General features: G+C 42.4%; 1 long non-coding RNA gene across 1 annotated transcript in view; it reads left to right on the forward strand.

Annotated features, from left to right (window-relative positions):
• LOC119134474 overlaps positions 1–23,388 on the forward strand; it is a 44,598-nt gene that overhangs the window by 8,737 nt on the left and 12,473 nt on the right. The window contains exon 3 of the long non-coding RNA XR_005100347.1: positions 17,162–17,194. This is a non-coding gene — a long non-coding RNA (uncharacterized LOC119134474). The remainder of the gene's footprint in view (positions 1–17,161; positions 17,195–23,388) is intronic.

Genomic DNA, 23,388 nt, shown 5'->3' on the forward strand with positions numbered 1-23,388 from the left:
CCCTCAAACAAAAAACAAAAAAAAAATAGTAATTCAAGGGGGTGGGCGCGGGGGGTGGCTGGGTAAGGGGGGGGGGCGGAGATGACAACAAGCGGGTCCCCCTCTCCTCCGGAATGGACCGTGCCTGCCTGCCTGCCTGAGCTTTGGGCTGAGAATGAAGCCCCACTCGCTTGTGTGTCTGTTTCTAAAAGTCCCTCAGACACCCCCCTCACTCCTACTCCCCTCCTTCCTCCTCCTCCTTCTTCTTCTATCACTCCATCCCACAGATCCCCTCCGCATAGAGATGGATGACTTGTCAGACAAAGGCAATAGATTCCAACACTTTGTGATTCGCCCACGCAAAAGAGAGAAGGAAAAAACAAAGATGCAGCTCAAACGAGAGCATCCGACAGTCAGGAAAAAGGAAGGAGACCGAATGGGAAATGATGACTTTTTTTTTTTAAGAGAGAATTAACAGGCTGTTTTTGTTGTTTCAAGTGCTACTTTCTGAAACGACTTGTGCTATTCTCGGGAAAAGGGCTTATAAAGTTTATAAAAAGATACAAACGTCAAACATCGTTGTCATAGTTTTGTAAATATATATTTTCGTCAGTGCAACTTGGAACTATTTTTTTCTCTCCTATTAGAGGCCAAAATATTCATTTACTGCGACCAACAACGACACTTGTCACGATTTGGGATATTTGAATTAATTTTTCTTTTTAAATGTAAATCGTTAAAGAAAAAGTTCAACCCTGTCAACGGGTACCTTTTTTCTCTCAGGGTCCTAAAGTCACATGCACTTAATAGATGGAAAAATTCATAGGCCCAAGTGTCTTGCATTTGAATGACTTTTATTTTAAAAATATATAAATATTCCTAATATGCAATGAGCATGTACACTGTTCAAAAGTGTACATTTTCTTTAAATATTTTTCAGTGTAACGCCTCATTAAAAATACATTAAATGTGACAGTGACACGTGCTGCTCTATAGTTGTATTTAAAAAATACAAATAGCACTTATACAAATGATGTGAGCAAAAAAATATATATAAGTCTTTAAAAATGTTTTCATTATTAATTATAAGTAGTTTAAAATTATTCACCGAGGAGGCACTAGATATAGGAAGAAATACAATGCAACAAATCTGTGTTACCATTTGTTCTGCTCTGAGCATTGTGACTTGTAAAAATAAAATAAAATAAATTTAAATAGAACATTTTCCCCAAATTCTATTCTTGGCTTTCATGGTATAGCCTGCAGGTTGTGAGTCACTTTTAGGCTATCATCATTATCTTCATCATCATCATCATCTTGGTTGTCATCATCATCCACTCCGCAACTATACGCGGAGGTGCCCTGTAGATGGCGCTCACACAGCAGCTTTCCGGTCTGCACGCGTTCAGCCGTTCAGGCGACTCACTTGCAGCTCGGACGGGTCAAAGTTCGCGAGTAAACCTAGTGTAGTCGGACCACAACCCCCTTCCGCTAGGACTCAATCCATCAGGAGAACAAAGGGGGTTAAAAAAAAAAAAAAAAAAGGATAAACACGTCACCTCACGTGATCAGCATTAGCCATAACGTTGCCAAGCAGTTTTTGCTATTGATTCGTGACCTAATTAATAAATAGCAGAAATGATAAGGTTGCTATACTAGAATGACAGACAGACGTCATTAAGTGTCATTTTGTCTTTGCCAAAATTTAAACAATAATCCGTTTTTAACTCTTTATATTGATGATGATAATATGGAATCAATTTGTGGGTTATTTTGACTTTAAAAGAAGTAATAGAGCTTCATTACACACATTTATTATTTGTTTTTTTTGGTATTACATCCGTTTTTGTGTATTTAATATGTAGTTTATACTTATTTATCTTATCTTTATATTATATCTGTTTTTTAATAGTTATAGTAAATTATTCCAAGAGTATATTGTTATTCAGCATCAGCCTTTAATAGCAACATTATTATGATTATTTAGTAATATTTAGTATTATCGTGTCTGGTATAGTAATAATAACAATGCAAAAAATTATAAAAGTTATTTTGTATATGCTACTCTATACTATATCTAATTTACAAATATAATACAGTAATATATTTTTGTGACTTTAATGTTATCGTTAAAGTTATAGTTTAGCATACCCTATAACTTGAATTTATTTAGGTGCAAAGCGCGAATAATATTGCATAATGACTGAATGATTTTTTTTCAAGACTTTCTTCATGTAGTGATCTTTTTAAGACTCAAAACGACTGAGTATAGTTATATAATAATTATAATAGTGATTCAATAATGATTCTATACTAGTCGTTTCTTTTTTAACAAGGCTCTGTTCAGTAATACAGAAGTAACGTAATAATGATGATGATGATAATAGTAATAAATTACTTTTTTTCTTCTTTTGGGGGGGTTTGGGGGTGCAGTGTTGGGGGTGTTAGGAGCTTCTGGTACAATATGTAGCACCATGGGCTTAATTTCACACGTCAGTGCACATCTTGCCCCACAGCATGCTGGCCCCCTCCCCCCCCAACACACACACACACGCACACATCTAACGCGCCCCCCCCGTCCCTGACTTTTTCCTGCCAGTCCGCCCTCAACAAAATCCGCCAACCACACCCAAACAAAACGCCGCACTCATTAACAACTCATTCGTTTCATCCAAATTTAGATGATACCCCCACCACAGATATTTCTTTCCCTCCATATTGATTTGTGATGCTGATAAGACTTCACATTTCCACGAGGAGAGAAAACAAATCTTCTGTTTTGACAAACCTGTGCCTGTGACGCACATATCACTCATCAATACCCCCCCCCCCCCCCCCCCCCCCACACACACACACATTTAATATTTGTATCTTCTTGATTCATTCACACCCACGCAGCAAAATTTTGCCAGCCAAACATCCGGCACCCTCGTGCATTTTTATTATGAATGATATGAATGAGCAACGGCCATGAGGCAGGCCTATGGAATTGATTGATTGATTGATTGAAATGGGAGGTGCTCCTCCTAATATTTTGATTGAATAGCAGGAAGTTGGCTGAATTGGCCCTCCTCAAAACCAGCGCAAACACAAGACAAACACCTCCACCACTGCTTGTGTGCCTTTCAATTCGAGTGCACATCCTCGACACCAGCGCGGATTGATTTTGCCACTTGCTTTTAAATTTTGTCATAATTATGCATCATTATGCATTGATTTTTCAATCCTCACCTCCCAAAACCGATGACTGCGAGTTATGTTTTTCCCAATTACACCATATCAATATTTGTTTACATTGAATTTTAGATAACTATTTCTTGTAAAGTGTTTCTCATTTGAACGGGCAAAGTCAACATCCCAAAATAGAAATTTAAAAAAGGCTAGTTAATGCAAATGTAGCATACATGATGACGCATTCAGTATGCCAGTGTGACGAAAGAGGCGAGGCGGCGTTTCCTACCTGATCGAGCGGCGCAAGCGAGGCACGGTTCTCCCTTGTCTAATGGTGCGTCCCCCCCGATGCAGCCCACTACGTCTGCCCGGCCTCCCGCGCGCCCTCCCCGGCATGGACGTCATGCTTCTCGCGGAGCTCCGGTTGTCTGCATGGATCTTTTTTTTTTTTTTTTGAGCGATCATCCACAACGAATGGTTTAGGCACACACATAAAAAAAAAAAGGAACAGGTTTGCTCCAGTGAGCTGATTACAACACCCCCCCCCCCCCCCCCAGTTTGGCAAAAAAAACACATTTTTACTTATTTACTGTACTTGCATGATTAATAAATAACACTTCACAATTTGATCCAAATCACTTGAGACTTTCGCAGTGGCCCATATGAATATTTTTGTGTCGTGTGGAAGTGACAAAAATACACTACATCGTGATATAAAACGAACAATTACATGGTAAATAATATTCTTTATGACAATATCACACTCATTAATCTATTAACAAATACACTTGCTATAGCTGTAAAAACGAGATGCTCTTTTTTCTTTCCTTTTCAGTCAAGTGCCTCAGAGATGCTGAGACCAAACTTGGAGTGTGTGTGTATGTGTGTTTAACAGTGTAAAGGGGGCTGGGTGTCGGGGAGGGGCACAAAATAGTTCCAGGCAGAAGATAAACCTCAGTAACTGGAACATTAACAGATGAGTAACCAGTAAAAATGCAATATTACAATGTCCACAAGAACGGCAGAGCGTGCGAAGGCCGTATAATACAACATTAAAAGATTATTGCTTCTCTATCGGCTATTTAACAAACATTTTGTGTTAAAAGATTCTTTATAATGCTTGAAGTTCAGCAGTGGCTATAAGACCGTCACTGGACCAAAGACCCCAAATGGATACGGTGGCAAACTTTTAAAATACTCCCACACTTGCTGTTACTGTGCTTCAAAAGTCGATTGCACAGTACTTTTTTTTTTTTTGATGTCGAACCTTTATGGCACGTGAACATTATTATTCATTGGACTAGTTCAAGTGGATCCTTGGGAGAGAATGTTTCATTCCGGGGAGGGGGTTGGGTAAAAAGTTGAAACACAAGTATTATTATCATCTTCTCCGTTCCACCGGGATAACTTTATTTTCTTTACCAGGAGTCGACAATTTTGTCTTGCTAATTGCTATTGGCCTGCTGAATCAAATTGGAGTTGAAGATGGAATAGTCCATTGCATGAAAAGGGGGGTGGGAGCACCCCAAGTGACAAGAATTATTTGATGATGAAACACAAACATCTCTCATCTCAAATATCTTTTTCCCATTGGAAAAGCCATTAAATGACATTACTTATATTTTTTTGTAACTTTTTGCGACCAGTGTAGTGATTTTTGCTCATAAGGGGATGAGAGGGATGTTTGTGGCTAGATTGTCCATTAGACTGCTTCATTGGCGTCGACTCAGCCTGAGGGCTAAAGAAATGTGTCAGGGAGGTCAAACTAATGTTGACCAACCTGCAAACGATGACTTCCTGTCTCTTCTCACCTGCATTTCCAGCGCCCCTCCCCTTCCTGCTGTTCGGCGTGAGACTCGCTCGTAGCCTGAACTTTAAATAAGCCTAACCCCCCCCACCCCACACACACACACACAGAGGCCATTGTGTGCACCAGCCTGTGCCCGTCATCTATTCCCATCACGGCTGACGTGTTTGTGTTGTGATGTTCCGGATGAACATGATTTCTACTCTGGAACTTGAAATTGAAGAACACTTTATTCATTCGTTTTTAGGAGTTTTTTGAAGGCTCTTGGAAATTTCGGGCTCCCGGTTGTCGTAACGTGTTGTAATTGTTTTTCGCCGAGATGCTTTGTTGGAATTTTGGCCAAGCCCGCGTCATCATCTTCTCTTGCCATCTTTTCAAATTCAAAGCCAGCGAGGGTTTGATCACCAAATGATGAGTGTCAGATGGTCGCGGCGTCGCTGCGAACACCTTTTTTAGTTTGCAAACATCACGCGAGAAATGTCAGAATGAGAAAAGCGAGCGGGCTGCCGGCGGGAGGCGAAGCCACAGTAAAACATCTGTAATTTGTAATTCCCACCTCCTCAATGGCTGCTCATGGATTAAAGATTCACATCTATTGTCTTGACAGATGGGAGTGAGAGGGTAAGAAGGAAAAAAGGGTGGGGCGGGGTAAGACGGGGGTTCGGGGTACACTCATGCATGCACATCCCATTTCCATTTGTGTATGAGCAGCACACTCGGGCTAATCACAGTGGAAAAAAAACAAGTCGCCGTGTGCTTCCACTCCAGCTGCGGAGACATTAGAGATGTGTTTTATTGTGGCGGGATGGCGTCACATTCACCAGAATATTAATAATCACAATTAGGATGAATCGGAAAATGAGATGGAAGTGATTAGCATGCGTAAAAAAGTTCAAATGAAGTTTTTTTGCTCAGCATTTTTATTTAATTATTTTGTTAGCCTGATGGCATAATTGCTTCATCATTTTGAATAGGCTTTACGCGATATGTATTGCGGAAAAAAAAATTAGAGTAAAAATCCCCCCCAAATAATCTTTATTCAATATGATTGAATGCATTTTCCATAAAAATGAGGCTTCAAAGAGGAGGGAATAAAAGAAAAAAAAAAAGGGCAATCATGCAAATCCATGAGCAAATTTGCAGTGGCCAACCTTAGTTTTAAGTTGTAATATCCACAATCACCACTAGATGGTAGACATTTTGCGCTCGGTCTTCTACTGGCCTACACTACAACACTGAGTTGGCTGAATTTTTTTTTTTATGAGGATTTAGAATGATTCATGACAAGCATCACCTCATTAATATTAAAATTTTGCGATTGAGTTCATCTAAAGAAACAAACCCCAAAATTTATTTTTAGTCGGTTGCTTGTTGAGCAGTTTTGTGTGTTTTAATCATATTAAAATAATGTATTTTGCCCATATTTAAAATATCACTTTTGTTTTGTCAATCCCTCCTCTTCATAGCACAGAGAAAAAAAATTGTGACCCCCCCCCCCTCCAGCATTTAAGTTGCCCGTCCATGGCATAGAGGAAAAGACGTTGCCTCAAATTTCTTCTTTCGTCTGTGTGGTCTACATTGAGAAGGCCTTGTGTGTGTTTGTTGAGTGTGTGTGTGTGTGTGCTGAGGGTGACCGGTGGAGTGAAGCGGACCACCTGAGAGTTGTTTTTGAGCATTAGTGTGTGTTGGCGCTCTCTTTTTTCAATGTGTGTGTGTGACACATGACACTGGGCATCCCAAGGAGGCGCCTCGCTCCCTCGCCCGCCTGCTCGCTCTCTCTCTCCCTCTCCAAGCTGCATGAAAGGGAAGGCCCGTTCGCGAATTAAAGCCTCTCTTCAATAAAACATCCGAGTCTTTCAAGTAACGCACGCTTGAGATGGCCCAGTAATTGACTTTTGGACTTTTAGGATTTACATGAACCCTCCAAAAGCAGCTTACCTGTGCAGCGATGCCCCTTGAGTCCACATTTATTCCCCCGCTAACGTGGATTTCCATAAACTCATGCAACACTTTTTTTTCGCCTCCCCCTCGGCCCTCTTCTTCATCTCTGATAAATGCAAAACTACCCACTGTAGATAATTTGAGGGATTTATTTGGAGGGCTCAGATTTATTTATCTTGAATAAGAAATCTGGGCCAAATAAATCATAATCCATTTGGCAGTGTTTTAGTCCACGCCGGCTGCAGATTGGACTCAATAATGCCTCGTTTCTCCAATTTGCATTGAGGGATTTCTCAATTTTTCTCTTAATCTACTTGAACTGATTCTGTACTTACTGTAAACTCAATTTAATGCTTTTCATATTATCTATTTTCTCATTATTTCTTTTTTATAAATCATGAAAATCCCCTTTTTTGGCTGATCTTTGGGAAAACTTAAAGAAGAAATGCACAATGCGTTTAACTTGTAATAAGACAAACACACACTCATGCTGAAAAGTGGATGTAAACACATCAGTCAAAGGCAAAAGAGGATTTTAAATTCCTTAGTTATTTCTTAGTTTGTGTACACTAACTCGTCTTATCTTGAAGCAGTGCCCAAACGTGTCTCTTATAAATAATAAAATAAATATAATAAAGATAAAATCAATAAAAATATAATAAATATAGCGTTACCTTCACTTATGAATTAATTTGACGTTGATTCTGCTTGCAATTCAATTCATTTAAGTATCAAATCAATGTTCCCATTGAAATGAATGGAAACATCATTAATCCGTTCCAGCCCTGCAAAAACAGAAGTTTTTGTTCCATTTTAATAAATAAAAAAAAGCTTTGAGGTACATTTACAAAATTAATGTAAAAACTTTATAAATAGAAGAGCCATTTTTTTCCTGAAAAGTTCTTCCGCTGTGTAAACATCCGAAAGAATTTTTTCATGCAAGACGTTTTTAAGTGGAGCTCCTTGGAGGGACGGGACATTGCCTCATCCCGCTTTGCACACAATAAACTCTAACAAGACGGGCAAAGTAACACCCAAGGAAGATCTATGGGAGGGGGCAGAGGAGCTTGGCAGATTTAATTAATTACCGCATATTAAAATGTTTGTTTACAGAAGTGAGCAGCTACAAGAGGTCCGTTGTTAATTAATTTAAGGCGTACTTCCCGCCAGCCTCGGCGATGTGTCACGAGCCGCACCGGCTAACTCCTCTTGGCAGCCACTCGGCGTCTCATTGGATATCCATCAATTGCTTTGAGGTGTGTGCGCAAACAAAGATGCACCGCGCCGCAAATTAGACCCAATGTTAACATGATTGCATATTAAGATTTCTCATTAGCGGAAAGCGGCGGGGAAAAAAAGCGCAGGAAGTGGCGCAATATCCGCCGCGTGCTTACATACATGCCGAGGCCCGAACGTGGCGATGCGGACAGATTGGCGCCGGGCGAAGTGCGGCCGGCCGGATGGCCGCCCGGTCTCGGGAGGTTGCCTCGCACAGACAATGATGCATCTAACGCCGCTTCAAGGTCAGCTGGATCCAGTCCAGAACATCACCTGCAATCAATAGTGTGGGTAAAGTAGGCCCAACTGAACACATGTAAGGGCAGACGCGCCGCTGTGGGGGAACAAAAAGGCCTACATGGCCCATTGGCTCGCTAAAACCAAACCAAAGCCAGGTTGCCGACCTGACACACGGGGGCCATTACAGCGGGGGAGAAAGTGCCAATACGGCAAGAGGAGAAAAACACAAAAGAGCTTAACAACCTCGAAATGTCCGTCTTTAGTTTACAACACAAATGTGTGTCATTAACATGAACATTTCATCGTATTTATCTTAGATGCTAATTTTGCAGATCACTACAGACTCATTTTGCTGGTTGAACTTGAATGCAACATTTTTTTTTTTTCTCGCCAATCAATGTGAGCACGGGATGCTTTGATCGTCAATTTGAAATCCGATTAAAGAGATAGTCTGGTTGCTAGTATAGCATTACTAATCCTGAAGGCCCAATATTAGTGCCGTACTGATGAGTGAAGAGAAGTTGAAATGGCATATTAAAGGGTAGTCTTTTGGTTTTGTACTGCCCCCAGGTGGACAAAGCAGGCACAGTGGAAATAGCAGCGCAATCAGTTGCTACGATGTGGCAATTCCTTTTCAAGCTATTTAATTATATGCCATGACCGTATGTTGTCATAGTGTAAAATATTAGAGTTCTATTTTTGTTTAGTAAAATACACATGGACATTTTTGGGCGTGCTACGAGCATCGTGTGCGTGTGTGTGTGTCAACTTGTACTTTAAGTGGATTTGAAGAATAGGCACCGTCACGTGAGTGCTGCCGTACTCGCAAACAAATGAAGTCTGCTAGTCTTAAAGTGAGATTGATATCTCCTTGTGAACTTGACTGAATATGGAGAAGGCTGGCCCTGACTCCCAAGGGAGCAAAGAGGCGTCTCCTCTTTTCCACCTCTGCCACAAAAATGAGGGGGGGATAGCATGGGTGTATCTATTTTTGTTGGCATGTTTATAAAAGAAAAAAATAAAGAAATAAAAATATATATATATATGTAGAGTGTGTGTATATATATATATCTATATATCTATATCTATATATATCTATATATATAGATCTATATATATATCTATATCTATATATATCTATATCTATATATATATCTATCTATATATATCTACCTCTATATATCTATATATCTATAGATCTATAGATCTAGATCTAGATATATATATACACACGCACTCTCCATTGCAATATTTGCAGACGCGTGTTCTTGCCCCCCCCATGCCCTTTTTGCAGTTTCAGCCTCCCACAGCCACTTCATAATGATCTCCCCGTGAAAGGTAAAATCAATTATATAACAAGCACAAAAGAAGCGTTTTGTCATAAAATGGTAATTACTTAGGGTCCCGACCTCCGTCTTGGCACCTCGACTCCCCCAGCTGAGGACCGAAGGCAGGTCGGTGGTCCGCACTTAACGACACGCAGGCCGCGGCGCACTGACGGCGCCATTGTGGCGCCTTTGTCTTCATTGGCGGCGGCGGCGGAGGGGGGGTGAAGTGCTTGCCTGCGCGTTTATCAATCACGGAGGGGCTCCAGCTGTTCCACGGTCTTCGGCCTGTCTTCAACAGCCGGCCTTACAAATTGTCTGAAAGAGACGCGCGCATACGCTAGCAACCGCGCGCACGCACGCTATTGTTCACGTTCGCCGACTGCGGTGACTAATGTCTTTCACGGACGCGGCCCTGCCGTCTGCTCGCCGCAATTACAGGACGGATTAACGTCTCTTTTCCCTCAACATGCCGCCGTGCCGTGCCTCGAAGGGATCCCTGCGTTCCGGGATGAGCACCACGTCCAATTACGGCTTAATGAATGAAGGAGACGCGCACATACTCCTGAACGGAGGCTGCTCGCAATCAGCTGACATTTTTCGTCACCTGATTGTGGGAAATTTAGTGTTCTCCAACTCGTAAGAACAAAGAGTTCAAGGAACACATGCTTAAGCGGTTTTTGATAAGGCAAATGTTTCTTCTAGACGTAAAAATTAGGCGTTGTTCCAAGGTCAAACGCTGATAGGATTGCGTCTCGGGCACTGCTCGGGTGTCAGCACTCTCGCTTTTTCATCATATTGCGCGCATCAAGAAAACAGCCAGGAGAATGAAGTGAGGGGAGAGAGACGGCAGACGGAGAAAGAGCAGCAAGGGATACAAATTGATCGTTTGGTGGCCAGATCAGTCATAGTCACGCCGGGCGGATGGATGAACGTCTTTGACGGCCGCTGCGGGTTCCGGCAGGGAGGGGCGGGGGCGAGTCTGAAAACAAGAGAAATTGGTCGGGGAGGCCTCCCGGGAAGGGAATCGACGTGTAAGCTTGCTGCTTGGAAAAGTTTGAGCGGTCTCGAATGTGACAGTTGAATTTTTGTTGTTTGCATCCTCACAAGGAATCGTTTTAGTTGAGAAGACAATCGAAATTCTGACTCGAGCCATTCTACGCAACTATTCCGTACACGGAATGGCAATCACCAAAGTCGGACGTTTTCACAATAAAATCGCCAAAATTAAGAAATATTTCCCATCTTCCACTTTTCACGACCGATTCGAATCAATTCTCGATCCCTACCCGATCAAGTCACATTAACAGTCGCTAGCCTTTGACCAAGGTTAAATTGGCTCGCTGAAAGCGAAATCCAATCCATCACGATCAATCCAGCCGCCGCCTCATTCCCAATTGAGCTAATCGACTTTTATGAAGTCTATTTTCAGGGCGGGAACACAAATCAAATCCCACGGCAGCTAATGGGCCTCCTTTGAATTGTCACATTTACTCGGTGATGACTTTCTTGCCTCTTTTTGAACGACGGGTGAGTCGCTCGCTCTCCGCTAATGACTCTATGACAACTCCCGGGGTTTCTCCTAACCATCCCGGCGATTGTCAGCAGTCGAGCCCTCATTCCTTTTGATGACCTATTAAATATTACGACGACCCCCTCCTGTGTTCACCGTCGTCTCACTCATATCAAGATGGTGTTTAATGCCCATGAGACAAACAACAGGCAGATTAAAGCCATTACACTCGGCTGCACTCCCACATTCACCCTCCACAAAGTGAAGTTGGGATGACTTGTTTAATAGCTTTGCGGCGTAAAAAGACGTTTTCAAGCGCCAACTCGCACGTCACTTTATTGACACCTTACGATGCCGTAATCAAGATAGTCAATAAAGGAAAAGGGGGAAACGCCTCTCGTCAGCCGATCCGGAAGACAAACACTGATTTTACTCTCAATCAAACGGCAGCCATTTTCCGAGATGGTCATTTAATGGCGTGCGAATCAAGCTAGGGAGCTAATCGCACGAAGAGGCGAGTAAAAATAACTCCTCATTTTCAAGAATAATGGCGGCGCGATGTTAAATGATCTTTTTTAAATTCCCTTCGGCGGCGGCGATGACGGCGCTCCTCGAGGAAAATATTCATAAAAGCTAATTGAAGTCGTCACTCGGCGGGGTTATTAAAATGTTTGAATGCGTCTCGTTTAGAACGCTGTCAATTTCAATTCGGAGTCTGAGGGCCGTTGCTGACTTTAGTTCAGGAACACATTCACATTTGTTATGATTGGTAGTATTTTTGTATATTATATATATTTATACGTGTATACTGTACAGTGTTTGAGCTAGTTTAGCTCGCACAATTTGGGCGACCCAACACTTGTAAGAGTCTCGATCATAGTCTTGAATTCCCTTTATCTAATTTCCAAGCGGCCATCCCTCACATTTTCTGCTCTCTTCCATCATTCTCCCTTAAAAGGGTTGTCGGCGGTCTTAGCGGAGACAAAGAGAAGAGCCACACAAATCTCAGGGGGGTCCGGGCAAAGTGCAGGTGAAGGTGGGACACCTATCTTTAGCCTGAAGCGGAGATGGCCCGACGTCTGGTGTTCAATTCCTCAAGGTCAAGGGCCACATTTATTTATTTCCCTGAAAGTTACAATGAAATTTTACCGAGTACTTTGCTGTGACGACGCCGTAGCCATAAATTTCCCTCCGTGGTGGGCTTGAGCCGTTTATGACGCCGCCTTCAAGGGCGGATGGTATTTGTACGCCATGATATCCATTTCATTGTGCCATATAACGCAAATGAGAAAATTAAGAATAAAATCGCTCGGCGCCGGCAAGGTCCCGGCTCCGGCGTTCTGTAATGTACTGTAAATGTCACATGATATTTGCGACGCCCTTGCCTTGCGCCGTTTTACAGCTGCGCTTATGCTGTTGATGTTGTCTTGCCTATGCAAAGTAACGACAACAAAAGATCGTTTTGGTAATATTTTCCTTTTGTAGTCACGTGATCTCCCAGCTTGTGTTTCCCGGCATCCATCATCGGGAAAGAAAAGGCCTCTTGACTGCTCACTTGTCTGCACGCGTCCACGGCGAGAGATGAGCTAATGCTCTTTATTGATTGGCCGTTTAAAAGCCTCTTGTAGCCTTGGGAGTATGTTAATGCCACGGGGGCCCCCCTGTTTTCAGCCCCCAAACGCTCCCCAGGGGCCCCGCCGCGTATTCCTCAGTGAGCTATCGAAAGGAGTTCATTAATGGTCAATTACTAATATCTAATGAGGCTCATTGTGTTACGCCGCCGCCGACGTAACTGGGCATCTGTTCCCTGGCCGGGAAAAAAAACTAAACGCGATGTCGTCGGGGTCACGCGGTGCCGAAGATTGGAGCGGTGAGGGACATGAGTGCAATTATTTAAATGCGGCTTGTGGATTTAATGTGGATTACAACGAAAAGGCAGAATGTGACAATACTGCTGGGACTTTTCCGCTTAGGTGTTCTGCAATTTGTAGTACAGGGATACCCAAACAATAGTACCTTGGAAAAAAATATCACATACATGAATACTCTCCATACTCTTAAATGAGTCCCAGTAAATTTAAGAGTTTATTTAATTTTTTCCCAATGCGCGATGGGCCAATAAAAACCGTAGACAGGGCCACAAATGGCCCCCAGACCATATTTTGGATACGACTTTTCTAGTTTAAACATATAAGACCTCCTCCCTGATTTTTTTTTTTTGGGCGGGCCTTTTTATGCAAGGCGACATATCTGCTCCCAATTGGCTTTGAGCCTCCAACCCGTCCCACCTCTGAATGAGGTGACTCATCCTTTGACTGCCAGCTTGATATTTGTGGCTAATAAAAGGAATAAATCAGACAACGGGTTTGAGTATTTCATTTGTTATCCGTATCCCTTATGGGAAAATGATTCGGAAATGTAAAAACAGCAATTTCCCCTGCTGGGACCCCGCGTGAGCGCCGGGCTTGTTTTCATATCCGAAGACAAAGTGCATCTTTATACCGGCCAATTCTCTGCGGTATAAATCTAACAGGCAGGCTTGTACATTACCTCCACTTGCGCATTTATTTCCACATTCCGCTTTTTAGCCCCACCTGTCTGTCAGCGCGTCTCTTTTTCCCTCGCCTCGTCCTTCCGTGCCCCGTACGTGCCGATCCTCCGGAGGGCAATAGTCCTGGACTCGGACTGGCTGACTTTGCGATGACATTGTAATGACCTTCACCGGGACCGGTGATAGATCCCTGGGGTATCTCGCCCGTTTGCTGAGAGGCAAAGATTATAAAGGGATTGGATATAGCTTATACAACCAAATTTTTAAGCATGGTACAATACTTAAACATTTTAAAGCATAGATGTCTCTTGTGATTTTACTTTAGTTTGTAATACTAACACAAGGAAAAATTAATCAATGTTGCAAATAATTTTGGAATCTTATATCTTCAGAATTCAACCCCCCAAAGGGTTCAATTTTATTGTGCTGGACATAATAGTTTTTCAAATAATTTCTTTTAAAATAATGCAAAATTTTGGAGAACTCCCTTTATATTCATAATATACTGCCCCCAGGTGGCCAAGGCGAGCGCATCGGAAGGAGCGAAATAATGACCACTGAATCGAAGCAAAAAATGACAAAAGTCAGTTTAATTTTTCACATTTCATTTAATTATGTCATCACTGTATGTGTGCAATATTATAGAGTGCTATTTTGCCTCATTAAAATATGTTTTGGTTTTTTTTTGGAGAAAATGGATTAGTGGAATTTCCATTTATTTCAATAGGAAAATAGGATTTGGTCAAGCAACAATTTACATTTTTAATTCATATTTCAATTTATCACAATTTACAAAAAAATTCATGGCTATTTAATGTAAATCAAGCATGAGTTTTTGAAAGCTTTTTTCGGCCCACATGAAATTTCATGGACGGCCCACAGGCCTAGGATTTGACGTGTGCTGTAGGAATTTTTTTTTTAGTATATTTTAGGTTGCGCTACAGAGAAAAAAAAAGCCTATTTTAAGTTTTTTTTTTTTTTCTCGTGCCAACTCACCGCTCTGTCCCACGGTGCTCCGTCCCATCTGTCAGTAGACCCTTTAGTGCCGGGGGAGCTGGGGTGGCAGCGGCTGAAAGCAGGGCAATTGGGATCATTCGGCAACCCCCCCTCCCTCCCTCCATCATCCCTCCCCTGCCATTATCACTTTTGGCCTGACAACACATCTACTTTTCACTTTTGCTGCAGTAATAGAGGGAGGCTGAGTGGGCCCTTCAGCGAGGCAGCGGCAGGAGCAGGAGATGACGGACATGAAAATGAACTTCTTCGCAGCGCCGACGAAAATGTGGTGTCACATCTTGTCACGGCTTGGCTCGTTGCCGAGGAGACCGCTCGGGTCCCTTTTCCTGTTTAGCTCTTAAACGGCAGGTTACGAAGGACAGAGAAGTACGCTGAAGTGAGATAAAATGGCAACTGCAAATTGGGCAGAGAGACTCGTCGGTGGGCAGAAGTACGTATATGAGGGGGGGGGGGTCGGGGGCCGGGCCACGCACGTGTCAGGTAATGTGTGGGCCCTTTGAGCCCACCACACCACCCGGCAGTACACTGCACCCCGGGGTGCAACAAATATCAGCATTGTAATTTCACGCCTGTGATTATTATCGCGAGCTCCATCTCTGACTGAGAATCCTCCACCCATCCTCTTTAGTCGTCCCAGCTGAGATACTGTTTAACAGCCTCTCCCTTGGACCCTGCGTGCGCACGCACACACAAACACAAATATTTTAATGTCTGTTCTCCACGGGCCCGTTTTAGGCTTTCTCATTTCTTCTTCGCCCATCTTCTGGTAATTCTCCGCCATCTGCCTCGGCATCTGTTTGAGGAGCCACAAGAAGTGTCTGCCGTGGCAGCAAAACTCTGCACTTTTTTTTTTGTTGGTAGGGGGGTTATCTCGTATTTTCCTTGTCGTTGTCGTTCCTCTCCTGCTCTCCTCCATTCATCCCTCACCACGTCTCGCCCATTTAAAATGCCAAGTTGAGGCAGCTTTCTCTTCCATTTTGTCTGGGGCCCTCCACCCCATCCCCACCTGCAACTAGCCCTGATTGAGCATAATCTTAAAAATAAAAAAATTCCCTCCCATCCACCTCTTTATAGCTCGCGGACAGCTATTGAAAAAATGCATACGTAAATATGAATAAATAATTATGTGTATAATATATATATATATTATTATATATTTATTTATTTGCATGACATAATAATATATATATATATTTGTTGACATGACATAATAATATATATATTTATTTACATGACATATATGAAAAAAAATTAATTTTCCATGTATATTTATTAATTTACTTTTTTTTTTTTTCATAGCTGGCCGCGAGACATCCAAAATACATCTGCGACCCTCTTCTGGGTCCCACAGTTGAGAATCTGCACTAATGACAGTTGGAAAAAAAAAAAACACTCCACTTGCACTTGTGGCCATGCCGCAGGCAAAGATATTAGCATCATGTCATTAGAAATGGAGCCGGACGCCCTGTGCTCCCTGTGCTCCCTGTGCTCCGTGCCTCCCCTCGGGCCTACACGGATTAGACAGCTTTGTGCAATATGGCCAAACATATGTGTGTGTGTCAGGGGGGGGGCACTGAATACACGTGTGACCTCTCACACGGCAGCCACATTGAGTGATTGTGATTATGATGTTCAACACTCTTCTAGCATCCCCAATTCCATCCCCATGATGCCCTCCTGCTCCTCGCCTTGCCTCTCATTTTCTCAGTGGGGGAGCGCTCGGCTGATAAGTTGTCGCATTAAGTGTAAACTTTTGGCTGATTGCTGGGCTTTTTCTCCCTCGCCGTGGCTGTGGCCGCAGCCTCTAATAGCTGTCCCCGGGCTCCGCCGCGGGCAATCATGTCACAAATAAACAGGCTGACACAGTCATTTACTCCAATTGTCCCTGCGCTATTCACAAGCCTCCCCTGGTGAACAACAACAATTATTCCAAATGTCAAAGATCCATGCCTTTGGGGCATAGACAAATGCACATTAAAAATCTATTACAGAACACTTTCAAATATACATATAGGCTTCTTTTTAGTTTGATAGTAAAGGATTACAAGCAGGGGGGAGGAGTTTTTCCTGAAACTTGTGAGCTCATCTCATCCTTGCAACGAACCTCGTGTGAAGTCTGTGGAAGAGAGAACGTATGACTGACGTATTTCTCTGATAGTTTACAGATAAAAAATTGAGTAAGAAAGAAAGAAAGATAGCTGCTAGCTAGCTATGGAGATAGCGAGCTAGATAGCTAGCCAGCTAGACAAATAACTAGCTAGAAAACATTGAAAACAAACAGTACGCAATTTTGTGTTCTGAAATGCTCGATTTTAACACAAAACTATTGTGTCTTGCAGATACGGACTGCTCAAAGAGAACCCAAACGTGGGGTAAGTACGCCGGAATCTCATCAGCGGTGATTTCAAACCATCACGACTCTCCCCGGGGGAGCTCTAAATGGAGCAGATGGTGGATAAATAGCATCTAAGGGAAGAAAATTAGGGAGTTGCATTGGATTTCCATCAATTACCTGCGCTAATCTATCAATATGGATTAAAACAATGTTATTTGTAATGTTGCTGAACAAGTGCCATCAATATATTAATCACAGCCGGGCCACACATCAATCCTCATTTGAAACTTTGAAGGAGGGGGGCGCTCGTGATGCTAACTCAAACTGCTCAAAATTCTCTTCACCTTCTTCGATTGTTGGGAAAAAAAATGGACGTGCATTTAAAGTGAAGTCTACAAACAAATTCCGATGCCCTTTGAGTCTCAAACTTAAGAGTCTGCCTCAAAGTCCACCAAACTCTACAAAAGTCTTAATACACTTTTTTCCTCCCCGTCGTCATAATTAACATGTGGAGCCAGCCATGATTAAAAAAAAGCTCCCGGTGTAAATGCAAAAATTCAACGGTGAGCCATGACAGTGATGTATTCCACATGGATTATGCTCAGTGGTTTTGAGTCTGGCCATTAATCTACATTATTTATGATACAATAACGGTGGCATGTAAAGGAAAAAAAAATACTTCCTGCATTCAACTTTTTCCAAACATTTGTATCAGTCAGCGGAAGCGCTCGACTTAACTCGTGGGATGTTTTGACGGAGCTCTGAAGCTGAAACAAAAAAGCTTCAAAAGTCACCCGACCGTCATATTTAATTACTACATTGAAAAAAAAAACTTTTTTTGGGAAAATGTAGTCAAAAATATAGACTCCAATATTCTTAGTTGAACCCATTGTGTCTGCTATTAAGTGAATTTTATAATAAAAAAACAATTTCGCACATATTTATAATTTAAAGTAAAATAGTACTGTATTGTACACAAAATTATAATACTTTAGACATTTCAAAAGTGTATTCGTTTTGTACAACTTTTTTTCACAACTCTTGTAATTGGATCTCGTTGGATCGTTTCAGGTCTACCTAATGTTCATCAATTACACTTTGTCGGAAGCAAGAGGCGCTAAACATGATATGATGGGGAGGGAAAAAAAAAAAAAAAGATTATCTACGGCCGTCAGAGAATGAACAAATAAATAGCAGACAAGATAATGTGATAGTTTGCCGCTGAAGTTGACGTTCCGCCTACCTTTTCTGCTTTTGAGAAAGCAACATTAATCTGACGCACCAGTGAAGCTCTGTCTAATGTGAAAATGTACACCCCCCCCTCGACTCGCTCCTGCTTCGGCGGGGAAGATGCTTCTATCACGCTAATGATAATAAATGGCAACTAATGGGATGGCCAACATAACAAATGGAAAGTTGTAAAGGTATGGAGGACACATTAAATTTGAAATGACATCCGCAAGTCGGAGCTTTGTCTGCCGCTAAACGGGCAAAATTGATCATCGCCGAGCGTTTGCATTCATGTACATCATGTACAGGCCATGCAGTAGAATAAGTCGCTGCATTTTTCATTGTTTTTTTTTGTGGTCATTTCAGTTACGTGATTAATCAAAAGTAAATGCTACACTTCTGGTCATTTGAACCAAATACATTGAAGTCACTGCAAAATAAGAAAAAAAAAAAGGATTAATTAGATTAAATACATGAATAAAAATATAGATATATAATATATACATATTTGATTAGATCAAATAAAGCATTTAATATTTATTTATACATATATTTCTAGTTAATTTATTTAATCTAATATCTATATATATATATTTTATTTATAACTTGAAATTCTAAGTCAATGTAAGAAGGAGAATTTGGGGGTAAATTTGACTAGTTTATAAAAACAAAAAGACACTCTGTGTCCCCAAATAGTGCATTCCCGTGAGGCGCTCATCTCAAGTCACAAAGTGAGCACAAAGTTGCAGAGAATTTGCAATCTCTCATGCGTTTGTCATTGAGAGGAACTACATTTGTCTTAATGATCGTGCTCCTTGAACTGAGTTTGCTTGCAAAATAATCGATATCCGAGTCGCCAGTGGGGGCAATACCCGAGAACGGGTGCGTGTTGGAGCGTGTGGAGACGCCGTGTCACCGCGTTGGCCTTGTAGATGTAACAATGCTTGTAGAGTTTGGCCCTGAGCATCTAAACACGCTCTCAATCACTGCTGCAATCTTCCTATAGGCCACACTTGAGTGCCAGTGCAGCTTAGATACAGACTCAATTTGTATGTTGTTTCTCGTCGCGGGACACGGGAGGGAGGGGGCGAGGGGGAGAGAAAGGATCGATCTCTCGTCTCCCGGTCCAGTGGGTCCCGACTTATCTATTTTTGGGAGGATTTATAAAACGCATGTCACTGCGTGCAAACAATAAACACGCTTGTATGAGAAGAGAATTGTTGTTGTTATCATATGCGTGTGATTGTAGTGTGTATTGCGACACGTTGCAATCTGTTTTTGTGGCGTTGGTGGAACTCATAATATAGTATCTAAGATCATATGTAATGAGAAGAGCCGCTTTGATTGGCTGGAAATCAAGTCGGCTGTGTTCACTCCCACGACGGCGCAAATGCCCTTTTCTCATATCACACTTCCCGTCTTTTGTTTTCAATCGGACATATTCAGACTTTTTGTTTTTCCTCGATGAAGCAAGGAGAAGCCGCGAGAGGCGCCCAGTCCGGTTTGGTCCCTCTGTGACCAGAGAGGATGTGATGAACGACTTCCACGCTCATCCCTGTCAGCACTGGCGAGGGAAGCGAAGGGGGCGCGTGTGGGTGGTCGGAGGGTTCCGTGCTGGGGTTGAACGGTAGCAGAGCGGCCCTCCTGGCGTCAGCTACATCATCCTAACAACATTATTCTTTTCATGCGGCTTGTCGATAGAGGCACCCGCCATGATTGGCGTGGAGATCCGCTCAGGTTAATTGGAAGCCTGAACTGTGTAACGGCGCGGGAAGCTGAGCAGACATTGCCAACACCCCTCCCCACCCTCAGCCCGCTCCTTGTAATAACCAGGAGGCCTGTGTGTCAGTGTATCGATTACATCTTAGGTTCACGGCGCCCGTATGGGAATGAAATATCAGATGACAGGTTATGGATGTGGCCTTCAATGGGCCCGTAGGAGCGGAGATGGGCCACTTGTACGGCAGGAAGGGGCCTTAAATGGAAATGATCAAACACATCATTGAGAGCCCACTGGCTGGATTACAAGTCAATGTCATTTATCAATGGAAATGCATTGAGTTCGATACGTATAGGGTCTGATCATTTTAGACTATTTCTTTCCCTGGAACAAAAATACTTATGTGGATTTGAATTCAATTTATTCCTTGTTGCATAACCAATAGCTAAGGTCAATTAATTTTAAAAAATGAGGAAAAAAAAACTCTCTTGTGTACTGCAACATATATTGAGTATTTAAACAAGCACACCTCAGGCGCTAGTCTGCTAGCTTAAGGCTAATGCTTACATGGGCAATTATTAACATCTAGTATGTTGCAGCTAAACAATGTGCAGCAACACATGTAGACAGACAATACATCTGACTATTACAGTCATCCAATGTCATTCACCAACATGAACACACACAGCCTTGTCCTGACTTCCTCCGGTAGTTTGTCAGTCCCCCCCCACCCAACACACACAGACTTTTCCCCTCTTGATCAAGGGTCCGTGGCTGCATTAGACGCGCAAGACACTTGATAGCCTTTATAGGATGTAACCAAACACAGTGCACCGCTCTCTCCCTCTTTGCCTTGTCATCCAGTGGAGCGGCCCACCCTGACATTAACAAGACGAAATGAATGACAGTGCTAATATGAAGCAAGACAGGAGGGGGGGGGGGGGTACCATTACGGGACAATTTATTAAAACAGTGAACATGGGTTTTTTTTTCCAGTAATTTTACCCCTCTGAAATGCAGTTGAATAAAACATAGCCTCGATTTGAATTTGATTAAAGCCATTAAAATAAACGATTGCTTGAAAACCTTAACTCACTTCCAACCTTTGGGCTTATGTTGCAAAAGTAACACACCCACCCACCGACAAGTCTTGTAAAAATATTCCTCATACATTCTTACGAGGCTGACCAAGGTTGTAAAGGCCTGAGCGCCATAACTCAGAGATTGTGCTTATTAGGTCGGAGGTAATTACAAACACAAAGTGACATTTTACAGGGGATGTTTTGCATAACGTGAGTTATCGCTCCTGTAAACCGGTGCAGGGGCGCAGAACCCTCGACTTAAACTAAAGGAACTTTCGGGAAGATAAATAAACAAAATTGAAATTGTTGCTTATGCTGAGAAGAAGAAAGTATTTGTACTCCCGGCGTAACACATATAAGAGGTCCAGCCCCTGTATTTGGACATGATTGACTGTCCCCCCCCACCCTGAGCTCCCCACAGGCTCCTGCCGCCTTAGGTCCAGATTGTGCCACTGGGCCGGTACCGGACCGGAGGTGGGCAATGGAGCACCAATCCATCTCCCGCAGGAGCTTGCTGACGGGAGCATCGGTTGCCCACTCCTCGGCTGCGAGCACACTCAGGAAGATGGATTGGTTGGCCGACTCTCCAAAGGAGGCAAAGCATGCCGTTAAGAGGCTGTGCATCACTTGGCTGCTCATATGCAAAGTTTGATGAAAGAGGTTTTTCTGGGAGCCATGAATTAGGGCTGAGTGGTGAAATTACATTTGGGGGGTAAAAAGGCCTTGTGAGCTTTGGGAGTTGCTTTGTTTCTTCATAGTACAGATGCTAAGGGAACAAGACTTTATTCCTATTTTTAGAATGATCTTAAATCATCTTTTCCCATTGAAATGAATGTAAATGCCATTAATCCGTTTAGCCACTGCAGAAAAAGTATTTTTTTTAAATATTTGTACTTTATAAAATAGAATGTAAAGAATTATTTTGGTGTATGTAACTTGGCCACTAGGGGCAGTATTTTACATTCATGCAGACACAAACAAAGATGACGACTGTAAAGGTAACACATAAAGATAACCGGACCGTCGTCCTAAATAAGGACAGCAAATTCTTGACTATCATGGCTTTTGGAATAGAAGATAAAAAATATAGGCCTGTGGAAATTTGAATTAAAGGCACTTTCATTTAAATAGTTTACAATTTATTTCATTTGCAAGAAAATTGAGTTAAGGTACCCTTCAAATAAGTAAAAAAATTGTCTCTACTCTGACATTTGTCATTTGTAGAATAGTTGACGAAACCATACCGTGGACTAATGCAGCATTGTATACAAATGTAACAGCTATTTATTTGTCTCAGTTGGAGTCATGATCCATCATTGCACATCTAACAGTCTGGACAGAAGAGGAACATGAACAACAAAAGCCCCCTCCTCACAAGAAAGAGAAAAAAAAAGATCTAATACATCTTGTGGAAAAATGGTCTCTTCTTCAAATTGCCCACCACTTTAACCTGACACTAAAGATTTCGCCTCCTCCTCCTTGTGGCCCAAACCCAAAACGGCAGCACGAACGCTGACAAATTTGACAAAGGGAATTTGCTCAAAAACACAGCCTCTATTTAGTCGGCCAAGCGGCAAATATGTCGGATGATATGGTTTATTAGGCAATCCATTTTCCCACAATAGCGAGGCCATCTGAAAGGTTAGCGCGCATAAGGTTGGTATGGCAAATTCTATCTAATCTTCCCGCCAATGGGGGCCGCAAGCCGCTGGAAGCCGGTGGCACATTTTTCATGTACGTATGATTTGGAATGCAAATAGAATAGCTGATGAAAGGGGTGACCTTCTAAGTGCGGAGCAGTGGGGGCTTTGCGGAATATGCAGAGGCAGAATGGAAGAGAGAAGAATGACTTACCGCCGCTGCCACTTGAGCCTTCGTTGTAATATACGAGGGCGGCTCAGATACAAGTGACCGGCCTCCAGAACACGGGAGGCTAATCTCGGAGGAACGGCGTGCCGGCTGCAGAAATAAAGTAGATGGCTTGCAAGATGAGGTGCAATAAGCAATAATGTGTACAAATTGTACCTTAAAGACATTGAAAAGTGAATTCAGCAATCCGTTTCTAAACATGTTTGAAGTTCATTTCTGAAAATGCCTGAAATAATTTGAAAATATTTTCCAATAATTGGACTTTTTTTTAAATTTACATCTCCCACAGAGTAATAAAGAGGACGTGTTAGGCTGTAACACTCGCTGGTC

The sequence above is a fragment of the Syngnathus acus genome, chromosome 15, assembly GCF_901709675.1.
Source record: "Syngnathus acus chromosome 15, fSynAcu1.2, whole genome shotgun sequence".
Taxonomy (NCBI): domain Eukaryota; kingdom Metazoa; phylum Chordata; class Actinopteri; order Syngnathiformes; family Syngnathidae; genus Syngnathus; species Syngnathus acus.